This window comes from Callospermophilus lateralis, chromosome 4, assembly GCF_048772815.1.
Source record: "Callospermophilus lateralis isolate mCalLat2 chromosome 4, mCalLat2.hap1, whole genome shotgun sequence".
NCBI classification, from domain to species: Eukaryota; Metazoa; Chordata; class Mammalia; order Rodentia; family Sciuridae; genus Callospermophilus; species Callospermophilus lateralis.
The window spans coordinates 71916159-71943146 of record NC_135308.1 but is presented as its reverse complement, the minus strand read 5'-3'; the positions used below and the strand labels follow the sequence as shown (position 1 = coordinate 71943146).

The window sequence follows — 26988 nt, the reverse complement described above, 5'->3', positions numbered from 1 at the left end:
CACTTACTCTCCCCAGGTTCTGTCTTCTCTGTCAAGACATAAGGACATAAGCATATGAATATCTTTGACAGTATATCATTTTTAGTAACTTTTAACACATTTAACACTGTCAATAGCATTTATCACTATTGATCTTTAAACACAGCCATGAAAAAGGCCATTATGTTGAGGTATTTAGGAGAATTTACTGGAGATATTTACTGGAGAATTCAAATAGATTTAATAATGGAAATTGAGACTGAGGATGGATTTAGGATAAATATCACAGTACTTCATTTATTTATATAGGAAGCAACCAACACGAAGACTTTGCCTGTGAGTTGCCTATCTGTCTGTTCCTATTAGAGAAGCCACCAAAAGAGGCTATTTGCTGCCATGTACCAAACACATTCTGCACGTTCAGTTCTTATTAATGCCAATCCTCCAAGTTCTTTAGGCCACAGAGGAAGACCATTTTTCTTGGTTGGTTGCTGTGGGCCAGATGCATTCTCCTTTGGAACTGAAGCATGAGTGTGTCTCTATCCCTTCTGATTTATAACACAGAAAGCAGAATTTGTTCTCTAGTGTTTACGATGTAAATGGCAAATCTTAAGGTTTTAAAGTTACTTTTATTTGTTTCTGTGTTGTTCCATTGGCGTTTTCATGAAATTTGGTTAATTATATTTATTCTCCATTCAGTGGTTCTTGATAAAATTGTTCTTTTTCTGCTGTCCCTCCTACATAAAGATAAGTCCTGATATCTTTCAGGTGAGATTAGGGAGACTGATTTCCTTTACAAGGACAAGGAGCTGGGGAGTGGCCTTCAGTGTCAGCGTAGACTTCACCTTGAAAATTCACCTCCTCTTCTCAGATGAGTCAGACACAAGATGGGTGAGGATCCCAAGTCATTTAGGCTCTGCCATGACCCTCATATTGAGAAATGTTAGGCACAAGACACAGAAAAAATGTTGATACTGTTTCAAACAAACATATAGATGGCTCTGGTGAATCCAAAATCTATGTACCTCACATGACAATCTCTATGGAATTATTTCAATATTAAGAATTCACATGTCATTAAAATACCAGTCTCATGCAGATATTGAAATGTCCTTACCATGCCTCGTGTAATTTCCAGTGTTTGTCATGATTGAAACAACATGCAACCATGGGGAAAAACAAGGAACCTCATGATTTTTTTCTTTTTCTTTTCATGTCATTGTCATCAATCACTGCTTAGTCTCATGAGACTAAGACAAGTGTCCCTCCTACCAATCTTACTACTCCTGGACAGTTGATTAGACTGGGATATGATTCTGTCTTCTAAGTGTGATATTTCATAGGAAGAGATTCAAAAAAATCTTCACTGAAGCATCACAGATTTAGAAGAAGGGCCAGTTACTATAGCAGAAATGAAGTGGAGAATTTTCATCCTGCTGTTTTGCATTGAATTCTTTAATCATTTTCTAAAGCCTCTCACTCACACTCCTAATCCAACCTGACTCTCATTCTCAGAAGAGGGGAGACACAGAGTCAGACAAAGAGAAGAGGGACAGGTAAGCGTAAAGGCAGCAACCAAAGTGATCAATCTTTGAGCCAAGGCACACCAAGGACTTTCATTGACCAGCAAAAGTGAGGGAGGGTGAGTAAGGATCCTCCTTTCTATAGTCTTGAGAGAAGGAGCCAACCTGGCTGACACTGAGTTCACACTTCCATCCTCCACAACTATGAGGAAGTGAAATTGTGTTTTAAAGTAAAATAATATCTGTAATAATATTAATTCCTTACCCAATTCTACATCAATGAAAGGATTTGTTTTATCACATAATTAAAAGACTTTAGTCAATATAGAAAAGTCATGTTAGAGGACATACTGAAAAAATTATGTTAATAGGAAAGCCCTAGAATGGGTCTTATTCATAATCCACTCTGAAGTTTTCTAAAGAGCAGGTATCATTTTTCCCCCACGTGTTATGACTCTCTTTGACATCTACAGCTAGTCGGCTGTCTGTTCTGGAGGCTGATCTTTACTGTTCCTGTCACTGGACATTATTGAGGGTTGATTTTATGATGTGCCTGCAGGTCTCATGTTCTTTAAAACATAACCTCTGAAAGATTAGTGATTTCAGTTTGGAATTTTTGTATCTGAATTTTGACTCTATAAGTAAGGTAAATTCTCATTACCCCTCTTTAATAATGATGTAAATTAAAATTACCAGTGTAGTAACACTTCAGGAGTCCACCCTTCATGTTAATACATCAGGTTCAGAAAGAAAAGGGAGTATTCAAATTATAACATTTTTAGAAACAATTTTAATGAGGTAGATTAATGATTTTTGTTTTTTAACTATTTTATTTATTCTATCTAGTTATATATGACAGCAGAATGCAATTTAATTCGTATTACACAAATTGAGCACAATTTTTCATGTCTCTGGTTGAACACAAAGTAGAGTCTCACCATTTGTGTTTTCATACATGTACTTAGGGTAATTGTGTCCATCTCATTCTACCACCTTTCCTACTCCCATGCCCCCTTCCTTTCTCTCCCTCCCCTTTGCCCTACCTAAAGTTCATCTATTCCTCCCATGCTCCCCCTGCATCCCCATTATGAATCAGCATCCTTATATCAGAGAAGACATTTGGCATTTGGTTTTTGGGGATTGGCTTCCTTTTCTTAGCATTATATTCTCCAACTCTATCCATTTACCTGCAAATGCCATGATTTTATTCTCTTTTAATGCTGAGTAATATTCCATTTTGTATAAATGCCACATTTTCTTTATCCATTCATCTACTGAAGGTTATCTAGGTTGGATCCACAATTTAGCTATTGTGAATTGTGCTGCTATAAATATCTATGTGGCTGTGTCCCTGCAGTATGCTGTTTTTAAGTCCCTTGGGTATAGACTAAGAAGTGGGATAGCTGGATCAAATGGTGGTTCCATTACCAGTTTTCCATTATCTCCATACTGCTTTCCAAACTGGTTGTGCCAATTTTCAGTCCCACCAACAATGTAAGAGTGTGCCCTTTTCCCCACATCCTTACCAACACCTATTGTTCTTTGTATCCTTAATAGCTGCCATTATTACTGGAGTGAGATGGAATCTTAGAGTAGTTTTGATTTTCATTTCTCTAATTGCTAGAGATGTTGAACATTTTTTCATAAATTTGTTGATTGATTGTACATAATCTCTGAGAAGTATCCGAGTGTCATGTTAGAGGACATACTGAAAATATGTTACTTAGTCCTTTTATTGATTGAATTATTTGTGAGTTTTTTGGTGTTAAGATTTTGAGTTCTTTATATATTCTAGAGATTAGTGCTCTATCTGGTATGCAGGTGATAAAATTTCTTTTAATTTTTTATTTGTTTTAATTAGTTATACATGACAGTAGAATGCACTTATATACTTTGATATATCATACATAGATGGAATTTAATTTCTCATTTTTCTGATTATACATACTGTAGAATCACATTGGTCATACAGCCACATGCATACATAAAGTAATAGTGTCTGTTTCATTCTACTATCTTTCTTATCCGCACATCTTCTGCCTTCCCCTCCTTTCACTTCCCTCTACCTAATCTAAGGTAACACTATTCTTTTTTTTTTGCATTACAATTCTTAATACACATATATACCACAATTTTTGTATCTCTGTTTGAATATAAAGTATGTTGACACCCAATTCAATCTCCATACCTGTACTTTGTATAATGATGTCTATCACATTCCACCATCCTTGCTAATCCCCTGCCTCTCCCTTTCCCTCCAACCCCTCTTCCCTATCTACAATTCATCTATTCCTCCCATGCTCTCCCTCCTATTCCCACTATGAGTCAACCTCCTTATATCAGAATAAAACATTCAGTATTTGTTTTCGGGGGGATTGGCTGATTTCACTTAGCATTATCTTCTCCAAAACTATCCATTTACCTGGAAATGCCATGGTTTTGTTCTTTTTTAATGTGAGTAAAATTCCATTGTGTATATATGTTACATTTTTTATCCATTCATCCACTGAAGGACATCTAGGTTGGCTCCACAGTTTAGCTATTGTGAATTGTGCTGCTCTAAACATTGATGTGGCTGTGTCCCTGTAGTATGCTGTTTTTAAGTCCTTTGAGTATAGACCTAGGAGAGGTCAAATGGTGGTTCCATTCCCAGATTTCCAAGGAATCTCCATACTGCTTTCCAAATTGGCTGCACCAATTTTCAGTCCCACCAGCAATGTATGAGTGTACCTTTTCCCCCACATCCTTGCCAACACTTATGTTGTTTGTCTTCAGAATAGCTGCCATTCTGACTGTAGTGAGATGATATCTTAGAGTAGTTTTGATTTGCATTTCTCTGATTGTTAGAGGTGATCAGCACTTTCTCATATATTTGTTGATTGATTGTATACCCTCTTCTGAGAAGTGTATGCTCAGGTCCTTAGCCCATTTGTTAATTGGGTGTTTTTTTCAGTGAGTAGCTTTTTTAATTCTTTATATACCCTAGAGATTAGTGCTCTATCTGTTGTGTGAGGGATAAAAATTGCTCCCAGGATGTAGGCTCTCTGTTCACCTCACAGATTGTTTCTTTTACTGAGAAGAAACTTTTTAGTTTGAGTTCATCCCATTTATTTATTCTTGGTATTAATTCTTGAAATAAAGGAGTCTTATTAAGGAATTTGGATCCTAACCCCACATAATGAAGATTAGGGCCTACTTTTTCTTCTATTAGATTCAGAGTCTCTAGTTTAATTCCTAGGTCCTTGATCCATTTTGAGATGAGCTTTGTGCATGGTGAGGAGAGATACGGGTTTAATTTCATTTTGTTGCATATGGATTTCCAGTTTTCCCAGCACCATTTGTTGAAGAGGCTATCTTTTCTCCAGTGCATGTTTTTGGCACCTTTGTCTAATATAAGATAATTGTAATTTTGTGGGTTAGTCTCTGTGTCCTCTATTCTGTACCATTGGTCTACTGGTCTGTTTTGGTGCCAATATAATGCTGTTTTTGTTACTATTGTTCTGTAGCATAGTTTGAGGTCTGGTATAGTGATACCACCTGCTTCACTCTTACTGCTTAGAATTGCTTTAGCTATTCTGGGTCTCTTATTTTCCCAGATAAATTTCATGACTGTTTTTCTATTTCTATGAGGAATGCCATTGGGATTTTGATTGGAATTGCATTAAATCTGCCTAGTGCTTTTGGTAGTATGGTCATTTTGATAATATTAATTCTGCCTATCCAAGAGCAAGGTAGATCCTTCCATCTTCTAAGGTCTTCTTTGATTTCTTTCTTTAGGGTTCTGTAGTTTTCATTGTATAGATCTTTCACCTCTTTTGTTAAGTTGATTCCCAAGTACTTTTTTCTTGAGGATATTGTGAAAGGGGTAGTTTTCCCCATTTCTCTTTCAGAGGATTTGTCACTGATATACAGAAATGGCTTTGATTTATGGGTATTGATTTTATATTCTGCTATTTTGCTGAATTTATTTACTAGTTCTAGAAGTTTTCTGGTGGAGTTTTTTTTGGGTCTTCTAGGTATAGAATCATATCGTCAGCAAATAGTGCTAGTTTAACTTCTTCTTTTCCTATACTTATCCCTTTAATTTCTTTCATGTGTCTAATTGTTCTGGCCAATGTTTCAAGAACTATGTTGAATAGAAGTGGTGAAAGAGGGCATCCCTGTCTTGTTTCAGATTTTAGAGGGAATGCCTTCAATTTTTCTCCGTTTAGAATGATGTTGGCCTGAGGCTTAGCATAGATAGCTTTTACAATTTAAGACATGTTCCTGTTATCCCTAGTTTTTCTAGTGTTTTGAACATAAAGGGGGTGCTGTATTTTGTCAAATTCTTTTTCTGCATCTATCAAGATGATCATATGATTCTTATCTTTAAGTCTATTGATGTGATGAATTACATTCATTGATTTTCATAAGTTGAACCAACCTTGCATCCCAGGGATGAATTCCACTTGATCCTGATGCACAATATTTTTGATATGTTTTTGTATTCGAGTTGCCAGAATTTTATTGAGAATTTTTGCATCTATTTTCATTAGAGATATTGGTCTGAAGTTTTCTTTCTTGGAAGTGTCTTTGTCTGGTTTTAGAATCAGGGTGATATTGGCCTTATAGAATAAGTTTGGAAGTGCTCCCTCTTTTTCTATTTCCTGAAATAAATTGAAGAGTATTGGTGTTACTTCTTCTTTAAAGGTCTTGTAGAACTCAGCTGTGTATTCATCTGGTCCTGGGCTGTTCTTGGTTGGTAGTCTTTTGATGGCTTCTTCTATCTCCTCACTTGTTATTGGTCTGTTTAAGTTGTGTATATCTTCCTGACTCAATCTGGGCAGATCATATGATTTAAGAAATTTGTTGATGCCTTCAATGTCCTCTATTTTATTGGAGTATAAGGTTTTAAAATAATTTCTAATTATCTTCTGTATTTCTGTAGTGTCTGTTGTGATATTGCCTTTTTCATCACATATGCTGATAATTTGAGTTCTCTCTCTCCTCTTTGTTAGTATAACTAAAGGTCTGTCAATTTTTTTTCAAAGAATCAACTTTTAATTTTGTCAAGTTTTTCAATTGTTTCTTTTGTTTCAATTTCATCTCTGATTTTAATTATTTCTTGCCTTCTACTGCTTTTGCTGCTGGTTTTTTCTTCTTTTCTAAGGCTTTGAGATGTAGTGTTAGGTCATTTATTTGTGGACTTTTTCTTCTTTTAAGGAATGAACTCCATGCAATGAATTTTCCTTTTAGTACTTAGTGTCCCAGAGATTTTGATATGTGGTTTCTGTGTTCTTATTTACCTCTAAGAATTTTTTTAATCTCCTCCTTGATGTCTTCTATAACCCATTGTACATTCAGTAGCATATTGTTCAGTCTCCATGTGATGCATAAATTTTTATTTTTTATTTTGTCATTGATTTCCAGTTTCATTCCATTATGATCTGATAAAATACATGGTAGTAAAAAAAACATACCACTATTGTCATGTATGTAAGAAATTTTTAAAAAATTCATGGTAGTGTCTCTACTTTTTTGTATTTGCTAAGAGTTGCTTTGTGGCATAGTATATGGTCTATTTTATAGAAGGATCCACGTGCTGCTGAGAAGAAAGTGTATCCACTTAATGCCAGTTGAAATATTCTATATATGTCAGTTAATTCTAAGTTATTAATTGTGTTATTGATCTCTACAGTTTCTTTATTCAACTTTTGTTTGGAAGATCTATCCAGTGGTGAGAGAGGTGTGTTAAAGTCTTCCATGATTATTGTCTTGTAGTCAGTTTGACTCTTGAACTTGAAAAGAGTTTGTTTGATGAACATAGCTGCACCATTGTTTGGGGCATATATTTTTATGATTGTTATGTCTTGTTGGTGTATGGTTCCCTTGAGCAGTATGTAATGTTTATCATTATCTCTTTTGATTAACTTTGGCTTGAAGTCTACTTTATTTGATACAAGGATGGAAACCCTTGCTTGCTTCCGCAGTCCATGTGAGTGGTATGATATTTCCCAGCCATTCACCTTCAGTCTATGTATGTCTTTTCCTAATAGATGAGTTTCCTATAGGCAGCATATTGTTGGATCTTTTTTTAATCCAATCTGCTAGCCTATTTCTTTTGATTGGTAAATTTAATCCATTAATATTTGGGGTCACTATTGAGACATTGTTTGGATTTCCAGCCTTATTTGTTTAATTTTGTTATTTGACTTGGTTTTCCTCTTTGATTACTTTTTCCTTTAGTGTGCTACCTCCTTCTGCTGGTTTTCATTGTTGTTCTTCATTTCCTCTTCATGAAATATTTTGCCAAGGATGTTTTATAGTGCTGGTTTTCTAGCTATAAATTTTATTAACTTTTGTTTATCATGGAAGGTTTTTATTTCATCTTCAAATTTGAAGCTTAATTTTGCTGAATAAAAGATTCTTGATTGGCACCCATTATCTTTCAGAACTTGAAATATGTTGTTCCAGGATCTTCTAGCTTCCAGTGTCTGTGTCGAAAAATCTGCTGTTATCCTTATTGGTTTACCCCTATATGTAATCTGATTCCTTTCTCTTGTGGCTTTTAAAACTCTCATTCTGTATGTTCAGCATTTTCATTATAATATGTCTTGGTGTGGATCTGTTGTGATTTTTTGTACATTCAGCATCCTGTAGGCTTCTTGGATATGGATTTCTGTTTCATTCTTCATGTCTGGAAAGATTTCTAATATTATTTCATTGAACAGATTGCTCATTCCTTTGGTTTGGACCTCTATGCCTTCCTCTATCCCAATAACTCTTAAATTTGGTCTTTTTATGCTATCCCATATTTCTTGGATATTCTGCTCGTGGTTTCTTACATTTTCACTGTGTTGTCTAAGTTCTTTTCAAGATGGTTTACTTTATGTTCATTGTCTGATGTCCTATGTTCTAAATGGTCTACTCTATTGGTGATGCTCGCCTTTGAGTTTTTAATTTGTTTTCTTATTTCCTTCATTTTAAGAATTTCTGTTTGAGATTTTTTTATATAACCTCTATCTCCCTGTTGAGGTGATCTTTTGCTTCTTGGATTTGTTTATGTAGTCATTGTCAAAGTGATCTTTCACTGTCTATATTTGTTATCTAATGTCTTCTTTGAGATCCCAAAACATTTTATCATGTATAACCTGAAATCTTTCTCTGTCATTCTTTCTGCTGTGCTATTAATTCTTCTAATACTGTGTTGTCTTGAATTATTTGTGATACTTTCTTCTCTTATCTTTTCATGTTGCTTGCTTTTTTTTTTTTTACAGCTCCATGTGACTGGTGTGTTATTGTTTTTACCCTATGGATTTTTAGTGCTCTTGTATGTTTTCAAGATCCCTCCTTTGTGGGGAAGTACAATGTTAACAGATTCGAATATCAACAGTACATCACCTATGAACAAATTATTGTTATTAAGACATTTATAGTAAGCCTCAATGTCCAGAAATGTTGGATTCATAATGGAATATATATCATTATACAAAATATAATCAGTAGTTTCATAAAAGGTGTACAGTTTCTGGTGGTGGACAGTGAACTGGAGGTCAGGCGTAGGATGATATGCTAAGGGGGAGAAATGTGAGGGTATGGGGTTAATATAACTTAAGAAATTTGAAGAAGAAATCTAATGAAGAGGGTTAGAAGCAGGGGAATAGATAGGAAGTAACTTAAGGTAGAAAAGTACGAGGGAAGACAGTAGAGTACATAAAAACAGACACACATATGTATTTAGAAAATTACAGGATGTTAAAATAGTAAAATTTGGAGGGTGCAAGAAGAAGAAAGAAGAAAAAGGGAAAGAAAGAAAGAGAAAAAAGAAAGGAGAATTATTAAAAAAGAAAAAAAAGGGGGCTTATGCAATTCCTCTATATTATATTATTCATGTGACTCAATTCTCATAGTTCTATTTCATGTAAAGTTCTTGGTTTCACATATGTTGGGGTTGTGAAGGCCAGAGGATAGAAGGGTAGAGGAGGAAGAATATGGATAAGAAGGCAAAAAAAAAACTTTTAAAATTTCATTTCCTTTCTGCCTCTTTTCTCTTTCAGTAGGTTGTCTTAACCAGGGTGAGAGGATTGAGACCCCGGTATTGTCTCCCTCTCATGCCTGGAGCTTCCCAGTCCTTGTCTCTCTGGTTTGCTACAGGTTTTTCAATCTTTCGTCACTAGACCCCTCCCCTCCTTTTCTCATCAGGTCCTAACTGCAGGATCTCTCACTCTCACCTTGCTCCAGGTGGGTGGTGCCCTGGTCGCACTGTGTTCCCACTCCTGTTCAGCTGACAGCGGTATTTGTGCTGGGTAGTCACTGTGCAGAGTAATCTCAGCTGGGAAGGGGGGAGGGGGAGGAAGTTGGAAACCAGGTACCTGTTCAAAGGGAGGTCCACACTGATAGCCACGCCCACCAAAAAAAATGGCGAGAGAGGTTTTCCAAGATGGAGTCTGTCTGCTTCCAGCTCTGGGGTGTCTGGTGAGGTGGGGGGAGATGGGATGGCTTTGTGATGTGGCTAGATTGCAGCCGTGTGACCTGTGTGGGAGCAGGTGCAGCTGATTAGGTGATTCTGCTCCACCGCTTGAGAGCCGTGTGCGCTAGAACTGCAGGCTTTGGGTCTGGAGTTCAGAGTCTTACTGGATCACAGAGTCTCTGATTTCTGCACAGGTGGTTGCAACTCTGATGGTTTCTGTGAAAATCCGCTGTATAGGGGTTCTGTCGTGTGCTCTGAGATGTTATATTCCAAATAGGTGAGACCTTGTGGAGAAGCCGCCTGACTGTTTTCTTGGTTTAATTCCACAGAGCAGCCAGAAACAGTACCTCTTCTATTCTGCCATCTTGGATCCCCTCTGCATGTGGTAAAAATTTGCTCCCATTCTGTAAGCTCTCTATTCACCTCACTGATTGTTTCCTTTGCTGAGAAGAAGATTTTTAGTTTGAATCAATCCCATTTATTGATTCACAATTTTAATTCTTGTGCTATAGGACTCTTATTAAGGAAGTCAGGGCCTAATCCAACATGATGGAGATTTGGGCCTACTTTTTCTTCTATTAGGTACAGGGTCTCTGGTTGAATTCCTAGGTCCTTGACGCACTTTGAGTTGAGTTTTGTGCATGGTGAGAGATAGGGATTTAATTTTATTTGGCTGCATATGCATTACCCATTTTCCCAGCACCATTTGTTGAAGAGGCTATCTTTTCTCCAATATATATTTTTGATACCTTTGTCTAATATAAGATCACTGTATTTATGTGGGTTTACCTCTGTGTCCTCTATTCTGTACCATTGATCTACAATTCTATTTTGGTGCCAATACCATGCCATTTTTGTTACTATAGCTCTATAGTATAGTTTAAGGTCTGGTATAGTGATGCCACCTGCTTCACTTTCTTGCTAAGTATTGCTTTAGCTATTCTGGGTCTCTTATTTTTCCAGATGAATTTCATAACTGTTTTTCTATTTCTATGAGGAATGTCATTGGGATATTGATTTGAATTGCATTAAATCTGCTTTTGGTACTATGGTAATTTTGACAATATTAATTCTGCCCATCCAAGAACAAGGGAGATATTTCCATCTTCTAAGGTATTCTTTAATTTCTCTCTTTAGCATTCTGTACGGTACGGGTCTTTCATTTCTTTTGTTAAGTTGATTCCCCAAGGGTTTTTGTTTGTTTGTTTGTTTGTTTGCTTTGAGGCTATTGTAAATGGGGTAGTTTTCCCCATTTCTCTTTCAGAGGATTTGTCACTGATATACAGAAATGCCTTTGATTTATGGGTGTTGATTTTATATCCTGCTACCTTGCCAAATTCATTCACCAGTTCTAGACGTTTTCTGGTAGAATTTTTTTGGTTCTTCTAGGTATAGGATCATATCATCAGCAAATAGTGCTAATTTGAGTTCATCTTTTCCTATCTGTATTCCTTTAATTTCTTTCCTCTGTCTCATTGCTCTGGCCAGTGTTTCAAGAACTATGTTAAATAGAAGTGGTGAAAGAGGGCATCCTTGTCTTGTTCCATTTTTAGAGAGAACACTCTCCTGGGCCTGCCTGTGCTCCTAGACTATACTTTTGATGCCTGTTCCACATTGACTGTTTATTGGGGGAAAAAATAATGAACACATTATTCTTTTGAGAAAGGATTCCTTGCTGAATTTCTTCACTACATAAAATTACTATTATATTACAATTTCACATCTATAAATAGATGCCCCCCAAAATGTCTGAACCCATACTTGAAACCACTTCGTGATCAGCTTCAATAAATGGATTCTTCAAACTCTGTTTGTTATGAAAAGAATGAACCCTTAAAAACAACACAATACAAAAAAATTGCTCAAATATCTGAATAAATTTTGTTCCTACTTTTAAATGACCTCTCTGTCTTCTTTAATGGAAATGATGATGTAAAGAACCAAAATTACTTTAGTCAAAATAACCTGGTTTCTATCTCAGTCTCACACTATTTAGTGGGTTCCTTCTCATCCCTAAATAGGAAAAAATGTAAATTGTCAGTTTTTAATACATATTGAATGTTTTCATTTATTAACAAATGTTGTCTTAGTTGGAATTATTATCTCTAAATCTATGAATTGAAGGTTTCAGGGCATAAAATAATGAAAAATTAATTCTAGTCTTTTTCTATACTGAGTTCAAATTCAGTGAATAGATATGGATCCTATATTTAAAAAAGAAAAGAAGGAGGTGGAGTGTCAAAAACAATCATACAAACACAGAGATACTTTTATAATATAAAGAATAATATGTCCATTTAAAAGGAAAACATATGTATGTACACACTAGAGATATTTATATAATAATACATGTATATATATATTTATTTCATGGACATATATGTATTCTTGAATCAGCAATTTAGAACAGACCTTTAAATTCCTTCTCCAAAATTTGTCTTCAGACAATTGCTTAGAGAATTCACATTCTGGTACCATCTATTCATCCGCTCCCTACACCACAAACATGAAAAATAAAAATATTTCACAGCTTTAACTGTGAATTGTATCTTCCAATTCTATTCTCTGATATTTGTTGTTGTTTATTTATTTCTTCCATAGGATTTGTGCATTTGGTTGGAGGACATGGACCCTGCTCTGGGCAAGTGGAAGTGAATTCTGGAGGAGAGTGGATTCCAGTATCTGATGGAAATTTCTCATTACCCACAGCCCAGGTCATCTGTGCAGAGCTGGGGTGTGGCAAAGCTGCATCTGTCCTGGGGGACCTGCCCCTTAGAGAAGACAGTGAACAGGTCTGGGCTGAAGAGTTCCAGTGTAAAGGACAGGAGCCTGAGCTCTGGTTTTGCCCCAGAGTACCCTGTCCTGGAGGAAGGTGTCCCCACAGAGGGGTAGTGCAAATTGTCTGCTCAGGTGAGACTCACAACAGGATTTTAACCTTCCTATGCATGCTGTGGGAGGTAAGAAAAATGTGTGATGTTGCTAAAGCCCTGTCTTCTACCAGGATATACAGATGTTCGGCTCATGAAAAATGGCAGCTCTCAGTGTGAGGGTCAAGTGGAGATGAAGACCTCTGGAGGCTGGAGAACACTCTGTTCCTCCCACTGGAATATGGCCAATGCCAATGTAGTTTGCAGTCAGCTGGGCTGTGGAGTCGCCATCTCCACCCCAAAGGGAGCATACTTTGTGGAAGGAGGAGATGAGATCTGGAGAGACCGATTCCACTGCTCAGGGTCTGAGTCCTTCTTGTGGAATTGCCCTGTGACTGCCCTGGGTGTTCCTGCCTGTGCCCATGGAAACACAGCCTCTGTGGTCTGCTCAGGTAAGAGAGGGCAGGGCTGGCTGGTACTAGAGTGACATGTCTCTAAGAGGAGACAGTGTGGAGAGCTGACTTCAAAACTGAGACATTCTGTGGTAAAATAGGATTCCTCTAAATGATCATTCATCTTTCAGGCCCTGTCAAGTGGTATTAAGAGCAATATTTTTAAGTAAGCCTTTTTATTTATTCAAATTCATGGACAACAATGTATAACAATGAATGACAGCTCTGTCGTGTTCCTCACCTGGGCCGTCAGAGAGTATCAGCAGCTCCCAGGAGTAACCTGCACATCTCTCCAGGCACTATGCCCTCCTCCCTTCCAAGGAAGATCACTCTAACTTCTCCAAAATATTTTTGCACATCTTGAGCTTTATGTAAATGCATGCAGTATGTTCTTTTTTCATGTCTACTATGACTCAACATAATGTTTAGAATTCACCCATGTCTTTATTTTCAGTCAAGCTTCATTTATTTTTATTGCTGTAGAGTTTTCTGCCAAATAACCACAGGATCATGTGTTGAGCCATTCAAATGATGTTGAGGTTTGAGTTGTTTGCATTTTTTGAATATCCAAATAGTGACCCTACAAATTATCATATCAGTGTCTTTTAGTGCAAATATGGATATATTTGTATATGATTTTTAATCCTTGTCCTTTTAGTTTTCCTCCCTTAATATGGATTTTATTTTTGGAGTCAAATTCTTGTTCTCAGTGAAACACAGAATGTCAATATTCCCTGTACACTTAGTGTTCTAATGTCCATTTTTTTAATTTTTTTGTTGTAAATGGACATATTGCCTATATTTTATTTTTTAATTTTTTATTGTGTGGGGCTAAAGATTGAAGCCAGTTCCTCAGACACTCTTAGACAAGGGCTCTGCCACTAGGCTACAGCCTCAAACCCTCTATTGTGATTTTTAATTGATTTTATTTTTTTAAATACATGACAGCAGAATGTATTACAATTCTTTTTTATCTTTTATTGATTTTATTTTTTTAAATACACAACAGCAGTGGAAAGCATTACAATTCTTATTACACATTTACAGCACAATTGTTCATACCTTTGTATATAAAGTATGTTCACACCAATTCATGTCTTTATACATGTACTTTTTTGCACTACAATTCTTACTACACATATATACCACCATTTTTCATATCTCTGTTTATATATAAATTATGTTGACATGTCTTCGTACATGCACTTTGGATAATGATGTCCATCACATTCCACCATCCTTGCTAATCCCCTGCCTCCTCCCTTTCCCTCTCTCCACTCTTCCCTATCTAGAATTCATCTATTCCTCCCGTGTTCCCCCTCCCTACCCCACTATGAATCAGCCTCTTTATACAAAAAAAATATTCGGCATTTTTTTTGGGAGTGGGGGGGATTGGCTGACTTCACTTAGCATTATCTTCTCCTAGGCCATCCATTTACCTGCAAATACCATGATTTTATTCTCTTTTATTGCTGAGTAAAATTCATTGTGTATATATGCCACATTTTTTATCCATTCATCTATTGTCATTTTAAATAGAACCGTGCTATCATAAGATCATAAAAATATTCTCCAAGAGTGTCTTATACATGTTTAATTATTTTTCTTTTACATATAATTGCACAATGTTTCTGGGGTTGGTATTCTATACAGGGTGTGTGGTGTGAACATAGCTTCACATTATTGTTTGGACATCCAATTGACTCAGAATCATTACTGAAAAGCCCTTTCCCCACTATGGTGCCACCATACACACGGTGCAGCTATTTCTGACTCTTGCTCTATACTCTGTTTTGTTCCATTCTGTCATTTTCTATGCTTGTAGCCATTCATGCCTCCTTAATTATTATAACTTTACAGCATGTCTGATTAACATTTTTAAAGAGTAGTGTTCTAATTGTGTTGTTTTTCCTGCCCAGTGCATTGGTCATACTCGGTATTGTGCATTTTACATAAATTTTATAAACAACTTGATATATTTAATACAATAAAAACATCATAGTCTTTAGACTGAGTTTTGATTTGACCCAAACATCAATATCGAGCTAATTAACTTAAAATGTATGTCTCTAGTTTCTCTCAGAAATTATACATAACTTTTACTAGGTGTATTCTTGGTGTTTTATGTTTATGATGATTTAGTGTTTCTTTTAGTGAAATGTCCTAGGAATTAATTCTACTAGTGTTTTAGTCAGCTTTTTAGCTGCTGTGACAAAAAGGCCTGAGAAGAACAATTTTCAGAGAAAAAGTTTATTTTGAAGTTCATGGCTTCAGAGGTCTCAGTATTTAGATAGCTGACTTAATTCCCTGAGCCTCTAGGAAAAACAGAATATCATGGTGGAAGAGTGTAGCAGGAGAAGGCAGGTCAGGAGATGGCCACCAAGAAGCAGAAATAGGGAGAACTCTGCTCAACAAGGACAATATATAAACCCCAAAGACAGGCCACCAGGCACCTACCTCATCCAGCCACACCCTACCTGCCTATAGTCAGCACCCAGTTAATATCATCAGAGGATTAATATGCTGATTAGGTTAAGGCTCATATACTCTGATCATTTCATTTTTAAACTTTCTTTCATTGAATCTCACACATGAGCTTTTGGAGGACACCCAGTATCTAAAATATAACTATTAGTTTTCAGCTTCACTTTTTTGTGGCTTTGTTTCTCTTGTTTCTCTGTTTTTTACATTTTTTATTCTTTGATAATTTGAGAAATCTGAATAAGCTTCAAAGATAGTATAAAATTCCCAGGTAACCTAACACATATTTCTCAATACTATTATTTTTCTGTATTATCCTATAATTCTGCCATATTTATCCCTGAATATATAAAATATTTTTAGTGGTTAGTTAAGAGTAAGTGGATAAGGTGATATGTCCCCTCAGTCTTCAAATATTTTCAAGATTTTCTTACATGTATGATATGTCAAGATCATTGTACTGTCATGTGTAACTAATAAAAATAAATAAGTTTTAAAAAAAGATTTTCTTACATAATCAAGTGTCATTGCCAAATTCCATAAATTAGCTTTGTTGGCTTCCACATATAATGGAGAATTTGTAGTACTTTTCTTTCTGTGTCTGGGTTATTGAACTTAACATGATGTCCTACAGTTCCTACCATTTGATTCAAAAGGCAGGACTCCATTTTGTTTATGACTGTATTTATACCACATTTGCTTCATGAATTTGTCTTTCAATGGGCACCTGATTCCATATAGTAACTATTGTGAATAGTGCCACAGTAAGCATGGGAATATATGATTACTGTTTCAGAGTAAATGTAATTGTCCTGGTTGCTATTGCTTTTTAATCCATTCCTCCCCCCCCAAAAAAAAAATAGTGACACAAATGAAGAATTCATTTTATTTTGCCCATGATTTCCAGATTCACAAATTTGGCAAGGGCTCTTGACAGTTGCCATTTGTGGTCTCATGAGGTTGCACTTGGATCTCATCTGGAGCTGAGGTCATTGAAGACTTGACCAAGCTGGGAATCCAGGATAGTTCATTCACATTTCTGGTAGCTTAAAGTTCACCTGGGGTTGCTGACAGAACCACCTGCAAATGCTCTCTCCCACATGATAGTCTCTACAGAGTAGATTTCCCATAGAGCAAACATACTACTAAGTGAAGAGGAGGAGGCATGACTTTCTTAGCAAGGTTCTTAAGTCAAGCTGTGCTGGCTTCACCACATTCTGTTGTTTATAAACAACTCACTCCTGTCAGCCCAGATTGGAGGCAAGGAGAAATGGACTGCACAGGTCAATAGATAGAGTGTCACAGATATTGTGGGTATTTTTTAAAATGACAGGTGTGTTAACTATCTCACTTTGTGTATTTTCTAATTTATACTTTTGCACTACCACTAATACCTAAAACTTGTAGAGTATATAGGAATGTTAGGTTCTCTCACCATGTCTCTTCATTTTCTATTATATTTCCTATGTTTTTGTCTTTCTGTTCTTCACTCTGTATTTTCCCACTTACTATTTATATTTTGTACTGATCTACATTATTGTTACACTTATCCTCTGATTTCTCATTTTTAGCTACTGACTTTTATTGGTTCTTTTTAATAATATTAACTCTCAAATATTTGTTGGATTTTTGTGATCATTTCTCTACCAAAATTCACATCATGTCATTTATTGATTCTTTTTTTTTTGTGTGTGTGTGTGTATGTGGTGCTGGGGATTGAACCCAGAGCCTTGTGCATGCAAGGCAAGCGCTCTACCAACTGAGCTATACCCCAGCCCTCCCATCATGCATCATGTCATTTAATTTACAAAATGTAATTGTGATTATTTTAATTACCTATAAGGTAATTCACCAGGACCACCCTCTGAAAATCTTTCCTTTTTTTCTCCTTTGTTCACTTCATTTTCTTCCTAAACTCTTTTATATGTGTGGTTGTTTTTGTTTTGTTTTTTCTTGAAAAACTTTGTATTTGAAAAATATTTCTTCCTACAAAACACTCGGAAATGATTTTATTTTGCTTTTCAATTCACTTTATAGGGTAGATCACATTATACAAAGAAAAGTGAAATGGTGAGTTATTGGGCACTCATTCCTATGACAAAAATTCTTTTAGTTCACAAAATATGATACAAGTTTTCTGAATGTTTAAAAGGATTCTCCTCTTTGGTCTACCCTAATTTTTACTAGTGTACTCACAGGAAAATGTGGCAAACATGCTGAGATTTTTCAGAGTATCAACTACTACCTTTGAATGGTCAAATACCTCCAGGACAAAATAACTGATGTTAGTTTTTACTTTTCCCTGAACTAGATTCCAAAAAGTCTTGCTTCCCTGGGAGATATGCAATGTTCTTAAGCAGCACTAATATATTCACATTTTCTATAGTCATTCCTGATATTTGATTTAAAAAAAAGAGTGTGTCAAAAGCCACAGCAGAAATCTTAAATAGAAGATGAGCTCTGGAGATAGAAAATTACTAATAGTGGGCTTTAGTTTTGAGATATCATCACTAGGTTATTGTCTAGTTTAATTCAGTTTCCTTTTCTCTAAACCTTTTGGTAGGAAACCAGACCCAGCTGCTGCTCCAGTGCAATGACTCCTGGTCTGACCCAGCAGGCTCTGCATCCTCAGAGGGCCACACTGCCAACTGCTCAGGTGAGCAAGGCCCCCAGCACCAGAGCCTCCCCATTCCCTGTGTAAATGCCCACTGACATGACCCTGTCTCTCCTCAGACAGCAGACAGCTCCGCCTGGTGGATGGGGGCAGTCACTGCGCAGGGAGAGTGGAGATCCTGCAGCAGGGCTCCTGGGGCTCCATCTGTGATGACAGCTGGGACCTGAGTGATGCCCACGTGGTGTGCAGACAGCTGGGCTATGGAGTGGCCCTGGAGGCCACCGTCTCTGCTCACTTTGGAGAGGGATCAGGGCCCATCTGGCTGGATGAGCTGAACTGCACAGGAGAGGAGGCCCACGTGTGGCAGTGCCCTTCCCAGGGCTGGGGGCAGCACGACTGCAGTCACAAGGAGGATGCGGGGGTCATCTGCTCAGGTCTGCTCCACACACCGTGCACAGGCTGGGAGGGCAAGAGAGGGTCTGTGTGTGAGCTCTTTCTCGTCCAGTGAGGAGATCCACGGAACAGGGTAGAGGAAAGTGTGGCTGCGGAGTCGCTAATCAAGACCTCCTGAGACCAAGCAGGAAGCAGGTCTGCTTATATTGCACATTTATATATATTTAATTTATATCTATTTAGGCAGTAAATAGATATAAATTAAATATATTTTTATTTGTATATATTCAAGCAGTAGCTAAACAGATTACAGGCAGCTACCAATGCAATTTCTGCTGTCATTGCAATGACCAATTGAGGAGTGGGCCATGGAGCAAGCACAGGGACTGCAACACATGGCCCCACACCCAGTGCTATGCCTATGGGGTAAGCGGCCTGCCACTCACATGCCTAGCATGAGGGGAAAGACCTGCCACTCAGATGCCCTTAATGTATGCCATGTATGGAGTACGCCATGCACCTCTCCCCAAGGTCTACAGGATGGTGTCTGAACCCTAGGACAGGGATGAGGACAGAGCAAAGGGAAGGACAGTTCCTGTTCTTCCAGCAGAGAAAATAAGGTGCTTCCATTACTGTTGCAGCAACTGAGCTTCTGCTCCTTCCTTCTCAGCACTGTCCCCTGACACAGTCATTCTCTATAGTGTTCATTTAAAGCAGTCATCACTCTTCTGTGACATGTGGGAGCAACATCCTGACCCACTGAATTAGTTTTATATTCCTGCTGTAACAAGTTACCATAGACTGAGTGGTCAAAACAACACAAATTTATCGTCTTACAGTGTGTAGGTTAGAATTTTGACCTGGGTCTGTCTGGGGTATAAATAAGGTGTCGGCAGGCTATAACAGCTGAAGCTCTGGGAAGACTCCATTCTAGCCTTTTTCAGCTTCTAGAAGTTGTCTGAATTCCTTGTCTCATGGCCTCTTTCCTCTTCAATACAATAGCATTGCAACATTCTGACCATTATTCCATGTTCACATTTTCCTCCGATGAGGATCAGAAAGAATTATCTGCTTTTGACCATACAGGCCAAAGGATATAATTAGATTGTACTCACCTATTAATCCAGGAAGATCCAGAATGATCCATAAAAGGATTTCTTTAAATCTGTCTGAAAAGCTCTTTTGACCTGAGGTAAAATATTCACAGGCTCTGAGGATCAGGGAGTGGACATATTTGGATCTCCACAGTTCTGCCACCCTCTCTCCCACCCTGCTCTTCTAGGGTCTGTCAGATGGATGGTCAGATAGTAGATAAAGAGTTTACTTCCTGGAAAGCCCCCAAATCAGTGTTCCTGCCTATTCATTTGCTAATATTACATTGTTATAGAAACAGAAAGAGAGGTACAAGTTAGCAAAACAGGTTAGAGGGACAAAAAAACTTTCAGTCTTCTACCTAGTGGGCACTTCCTCAGGACAGTCAGCAATGAGCATTCACTACTTAGGAATAATAAAATTTACCACATACAAACAAGGATGTTGTGTCCGCAGAGAACTAAAAAATAAATATTTAAAAAAAAAAACACAGCAGTAAGAGTTGGATGCTCACTGTGCCCTTTTTTCCTCCTCTTGCTTTCAGAGTTCCTGGCCCTCAGGCTGGTGAGCAAGGATCAGGAGTGTGCTGGGTGGCTGGAGGTTTTCTACAACAACACCTGGGGCAGTGTCTGCCATAGCCCCATGGAAGCTGTGACCTTGTCCATGATCTGCAGACAGCTTGGCTGTGGGGACACTGGGATCCTGGATTTCTTGGTTCCTTCCAGGGAAGGTTCTAGACCCCGCTCGGTGGTTGGAATTCACTGTCGGGAAACTGATACCTCTCTCTGGCAGTGTCCTTCTGAGCCCTGGAAACACCAATCTTGCCCTTCAAATGAGGAAGCTCATATCACGTGTACAGGTGACCTGTGTATTTGTACTATAAAAATTACTTTTACTAAAGAGTACTATAAAAATTCAGTAATAATTATTTAAACTTAATAACAAGTTAAAAAGCAATAGATAAAGGAAAGAATAAATACAAAAAGAACAATAAAGTAAATTAATAAGGAAAAATTAATTCGAAAAGGAAGGCTACAGAAGAAAATACCTTCTCTTTAGAAGAATAAAGGGGATATAAATATAAGAAGATATCTATTTTATACAAAGAAAATATGGGAAAAAAAGAGGAAAATCCATTTAAAGAATTTTAAAATGCATTAAATATGTAATAGTAAGCAAAATATAAAAATGTAATATTAAAAAAGAAAAATGTGCATAAAAAATTCTTCCCAGACAAAATACTGGCAGGCAGAGAACTCTTACCTGTCATTTAACATTTGAATCCACCAAGTATGTGGGTTTAGTAGACTAAAAAAGAAACCAGTTGTCATTCTTTTGAATTTCCATCAAAAAAGCTAGGATATGGTCTGATATGCCTGCTCACTTAGCTCCTCATTTCCTGCATGGAGGTTAAGGAATGTTGATGGTGCAGGCCTTAATCATGCTGAAGGGGTTCTGTTTGCAAATGTGGGGGCATAGCAGAAGTCAAAGGCGCCATAAGCCCTTCCTTCAGGAGTTTGTGGACCCAACTGTGGGCACACAATTGCTCTAGAGATCTCATGCCCATGGGGCATGCCAAGTGTCCTAGTCTTGGTGAATCCTTGGAACACCTGTAAAAAGTGGTATAAGCAATCAAACCACTTAAGCTCCACCCTAGAGATGGGGCACAAAATGTGGTGAATTGCTAGGTGTGATCTCTGAGCTCTCAGACGTGGCCTGTGTGTGCAACCAACCATATGAGACCAGAATCACTCCTCTTCATATAAAGAAGGATCACATATCAATGAGAACTTTAGTCCCTCCTCTGCCACTATCTCAGTGTGTTTCTGGCAGTCACTCTTCCTATCTGTAGTTTAGCTCCTACAATGGGTCCCTTCTCAAGATGACCCCCACTCACAGCACTCTGAGAGCTTGCTGAGCAATGTGATCAGTTCCTTCTCTAAAACTCTCTTTTGTGCGAGAGGAGTCCCTCTCAGAACAACGCCCCAAACTTGATTTAAAGCTTGTAAGAACCATGTGTTTCTCCCACAGGTAAGATAGTTGGAGTTGAAGTTATAAATTGCCTTGTACTTTTCTCCGGCCTTGTCATTTCTTTACTGGTACCCAATATTCTTCCTCTTTCTCTCCTCAGAATACAGTTTCCCCTGTGTTCCCTGACTCTTGTCACTCACAGAGTCACAAAAATGGTACTTCTATTCTGCCGTTTGCCTCCTCATCAAGAACTCCTGGCAGGAAGTTGAAGCACAGATTAGATATATTTGGGGAGAAAGTAACATTCTATGATTCCTAGTGGCAATTGGGCAATGTCAAAATATGACATCATCTATTTGGGGAGCTTGCCCAATATACCTATAATAAACATAAATTTGAAATTAAATATCCATATTTGAACTATGAAGCCTAGACTCATTAGTAAAATATATTGCATTAACTCTGATTTTTCTTATGATCCATTCATTTTTCAGTCTTAATGTCTATCTAATTGCATTTTTTTCCTGGATTCATGGCTGTCAACTGAAACACCTGATGATGTCATCTCCATTTCCTACTCCATCCCCTGTGCTCTCATCCTTCCAAATCTCAGGCCATGGGCACTGAGGAGTATATTATAAGAAATGAATTCAGATAATGGCCCATTACAGTAACTCTTAGAAATCACTCAGAAAAAAACACATTGAGCTACTTAAAGTAGGAATCTTGGCATTTTTCCAATTGTTTTTTCACATGATATGCAGAAATCTACCAATAACAAGTTTTACTCTGATCAGATCTACATAATAACTTCTGCCTAAAACTGCTCACTTGATTATGTTGTGATTAATTTCATTTCTTTTTTTTTAATTAATTCTCCAATATGTTATGGTAGAAACTGAGACTTAGCTGCTACCATAGTACAATGAATGACTCCATGTCTTAACAGCACATTCTGCATTCTGAAAGTAATTCTGCCAGCTACTTGGGTGGGAGAGAAAGTACCACATGATAAGAGAACATTTCTCATTCTCTTTGTAAATACAACCATTGACATGATTCTTTCTCCTCAGAGAGCCCACAGCTCCGCCTGGTGGACGGGGGCAGTCGATGTGCAGGCAGAGTGGAGATCCTTCACCAGCATTCCTGGGGCACTGTCTGTGGTGACAGCTGGGACCTGAAAGATTCTCAAGTGGTGTGCAGACAGCTGGGTTGTGGAGAGGCCTTCAATGCCTGGCTCTATGCACAAGTTGAAGAGGGATCAAGGCCCATCTGGCTGACACAGCTGGCGTGCACAGGAGAGGAGGCCTACTTGTGGAATTGCCCTTCCCTGGGCTGGGGAAAGAACAGATGTGAGCACTATGATGATGCAGGCGTCATCTGCTCAGGTATGGTCAATGCATTCTCCACTACCTAAGAGAAAGGAAAGTTCCAGGAAGTAGTGTCTGATCCCTGGGGGAATAAGATAAATTGTCCAGAGAGGAGTAGGAGGTCCCTCCTCAATCAGAAGATTCAGGGATAACAATGGATGATGGGCTTCATCTATTACTGTCTTGTAAATCTCTAATAGTGTCCTTTCCCTTCTCAACTCTCTTATTTGACAAGATATTTTTTGTAGAGTATTTCAATATAAAATCAATCTTCATAATTTTATTCCTCTAATTTACTATTTTTAGGATTAGCACACAGGTTAGCACACAAACTCTGTTTGCAGAAATTTTCAAAGGACAAATGATCATGAGGCCCTACTTTCCTCAGTTGAATTGAGTGTTCGTAATGTACAGTCAGAGATATTTTTGCATTGGCTTAGTAGGTATATGGGCACAGGGATTAAACACATCACAAGGGAATTTATGGGCTACTGGAAAGTTGCGATTCTCCTTTCCAGATTCAAACATCACAATTCTTAATTCATTGGTAGGAAGGGCCAGAGAACTGTGAGTGAAATTTTGGGAGTCACAATTTCTCTTTCCATCAGTACTACAGTAGATTCTCTCTACATTTCTGTTTCAAGCAATTTCTGTATAAACTCATATTGGGAGGTGAATTTAACACTGTGCTCCCAGATCAATGTTGAAAGCAATAAAATATTAATGCATGTTTATTATGGTAAGAGATTATGAACTTTAGGACTCAGATCAAGATGGTTATTAAGTGATCTCCCACAAATACACCACATAAAACTTTTCACAGAACAAATGGCTTGATAGGAGAAAATAAACCAGGTGTGTGAAAAGAAAAAAAACCAAGTGAGTGCCTGCTTTTAGGATAATAAAAAAAAGACACAATGAAGGAAAGAGGAAACATTGCCCTTTCCCATAATCCAAGCAGCCCAGCATAAAGGACAATGCCTCCTTCTTGGGAAATGGAAAGGTAATTAAGTCCAGGCCTTAGATGTGTAACTCAGGACTAGGAAGGTTCCCAGTAGAGCCTAACAAGCCTCATCCTCATGCCAGAAAACTAAGACTGAGACTCTGGAACTATGTTTAATTAGACAGCAGAGAGACTGTCTCCACCAACGCTCCTCCAACCTATCTTAACAACAACAAAAAATCAAGTCTCCACTTGCTAAGAAGCAAGATGCAAAAGCAGAAATAGGATTTTGTCTTAGATCACAATGCCAGGCCCACCATGGTGATACTCAGCACTCAGTAGGAATTAGAGACCTCAAAGGTGTCACAGAAGTCATAGAGCAAGAGCTGTGTGCTGGTGGGACAGACTCAAGAAGAACCCGTGGTTGGTTGCAAGAGTCTTGGTCCATCAGTCCACTTCAAGAGTAGGCAGCTCATAGCATTGAGGGCCTTGGTCCCTCCCCAGTTCTGTGTTGCCTTGGCAGGCTGTGGCCTCAGTGTGTGACAGCATTGCAGTGTTGGTGGCCACAGGACCTCCCTCCTCATTGCTTCCCAAAGCCCCAAACAGCACACTATGGAAAGTGTGTTTGGGGGTGAAATTTAATTGGGCACCCAGATTTGACCTGGAGACTTGGGCTCTTTACATATTATAATAAGCTCTCAAAGATGAAGGATAAAGAGTCTCAAGCAATCAAAAGAAATAAACAACCCATAAGGGTGTCCTAACTTACTTGACAGTGAACTTCTCAACAGGAAACATGTAGACCTGAAGTGAGTGTCATGAAATTTTCATAGAACCGAAGAATAAATCTGCCAATCAAAAATACAGAACATGGCAAATCTGTCCTTTACAGAGAAATACAAAGACATTATCAAACAGCTCCACATAAAGTTAACATATAATGCAGCAATTCACTGCTGAGCATATATCCAAAGGAAATGAAATTAGGATGTTGAAAAGACATCTGTACTCCCATGTTTATGGCAGCGCTACTGATAGTGGCTAGGAAAGGGAAACAATGTAAGTGTCCATCAACTACTACAGGGATACAATGAAGTACATTTACATAATGGAATACTGTTCATCCAAAAAAAAGTAAAAAATAAAAAGGAATGAAATATTTTCACTTGCTGCAGCATGCATGGCCTGAAGATCATTAGGTTGAATGAAATTAGTCAGGCAAAGAAGGACAAGGGTCTTCTAAATCTCACTATACATTGAATCTGAAAGAGTTGACCTCATAAAAGTTCAGAACATTAGACTAGAATTGTGATTACCATAAGCTGGAATGTGTAGGGGTTAGAAATGGAAAGCTTTAGATTGATCAATTAGTAATAGCCTTTACTTAGATAGGAAGAAGAAGTTCTGGTGCACCATTGCACAGTAGGAAGACTATAGATAACAGTAATAAGCTTTATTTCAAAAAGCCAAAGGATAACATTGGAAATTGTCACAGAAGGAAATGAAAAGATAACACAATGTACACATACATCAAGAAATCTATTTACTCCATTAATAGGTATAATATTTATGTTTTGGGTATCAAATTGAGATAAATTTAATTTAAATGAAAAAAGAAGGAAAATTATACAGGTGAAAAGATATGAGGGAGGGTTATATAGTTTATATATGATGGATTCAGTAATACAAGAGAAGTGCATTAAGAGGTAAATTTGATAAGAATAAGGACAACGGAACAAAAAAACAACTTTTTGAGGAAGATAGTTGAGTTTCCAGTGCCTGGCAGATGACATTGGAGGGTTGACAAAGAGCACATAAGGATTATCTGAGCAGCACAAAAGATAATGGTGTATGATATTGACTCTGTGTATATCTGTATAAATTCTGTATACCCTTGCTGTGTAAAAGAGGAATAATTTGTAAGATTGAATCAATGTTGAGATATTGAGGTTAGAAACTTGAAACTTGCCCAAGGAAGCAATGTGTTCTTGAAGCAAAGAATCAGACAAGGATATATCTGACTCCAAGTTTGAATTTATTTACTCTAGTGAGAATGAGTCCTATGAATCAGTGGACCTCTGCAGATGCAATTTTTCTTTCTTTATCTAGCCAGGTCTCTCATAAACTTCAAATGGCTTGAAATTGTTTGCTTTTGTCTGCATTATTTCCTTGAAATATACATACCCAGCACCTAATAACATTTCTGGAACATGGCAAATTCTGAAAAGACATTAGTATTTTGAATTAGAAAACAAGGAAGCAGACTCTGAATATTCTCTTCTACTTCTTCTCTCCTATATCAGGCTAGGGTGGAAAAATTTAGATTATGTCTTCTTTGCCCCATTTTATCCTTTCCTAATCACAGGCATTTTTGCCCATTTCTGGGCCTCCAGTGACCATTCTCCATGTACCCAGCCCAAAAGTTCTAATAGTGATGAGAAGTGAGAGAGGCCATTTCCACAAGATGAAAGAGCCCTAGTTTTGTAAAAGCTGGAATGTGGAGAATTGGGGGTTTCCCGGGACCTGGCACAGGTACAGAAAGAGTAGTTTCCTGGAGACCAGGTTTCTACACACCCTCCTAGGACTTGACTGAAGTGGTTTTTGCAAACAAACTCAGTTTGTAAAGTGAAGTCCACCTCTGTGAAATAAGAGTAGAGATGAGGCACCAAGGATAAAGGCACACAATATATCCTCAACAGCAGGGGCTCTTGAGGATATGGGGAGGGGATTCAAAAAGGGAGGGAGCTGAAGCAAGAGGTGCTATCCTTGAGAGGCATAAATGAGGTCCCAGTGGAAAGATCTGGATGACTCCATATCTCTAACCTCTAACAAGTCTCCCCAGGTTCTTTCTTCT

The 26988-nt window shown here is 37.8% G+C and overlaps 1 non-coding gene and 1 pseudogene across 1 annotated transcript; one reads left to right on the top strand and one right to left on the bottom strand.

Moving 5' to 3' along the window:
* The window catches only part of LOC143398294 (antigen WC1.1-like), a 90561-nt pseudogene that overhangs the window by 19306 nt on the left and 44267 nt on the right, over positions 1-26988 (top strand).
* Trnaa-ugc (transfer RNA alanine (anticodon UGC)) lies at positions 17453-17525 on the bottom strand. Its single transcript has one exon. It is a non-coding gene; the product is annotated as a tRNA-Ala (tRNA).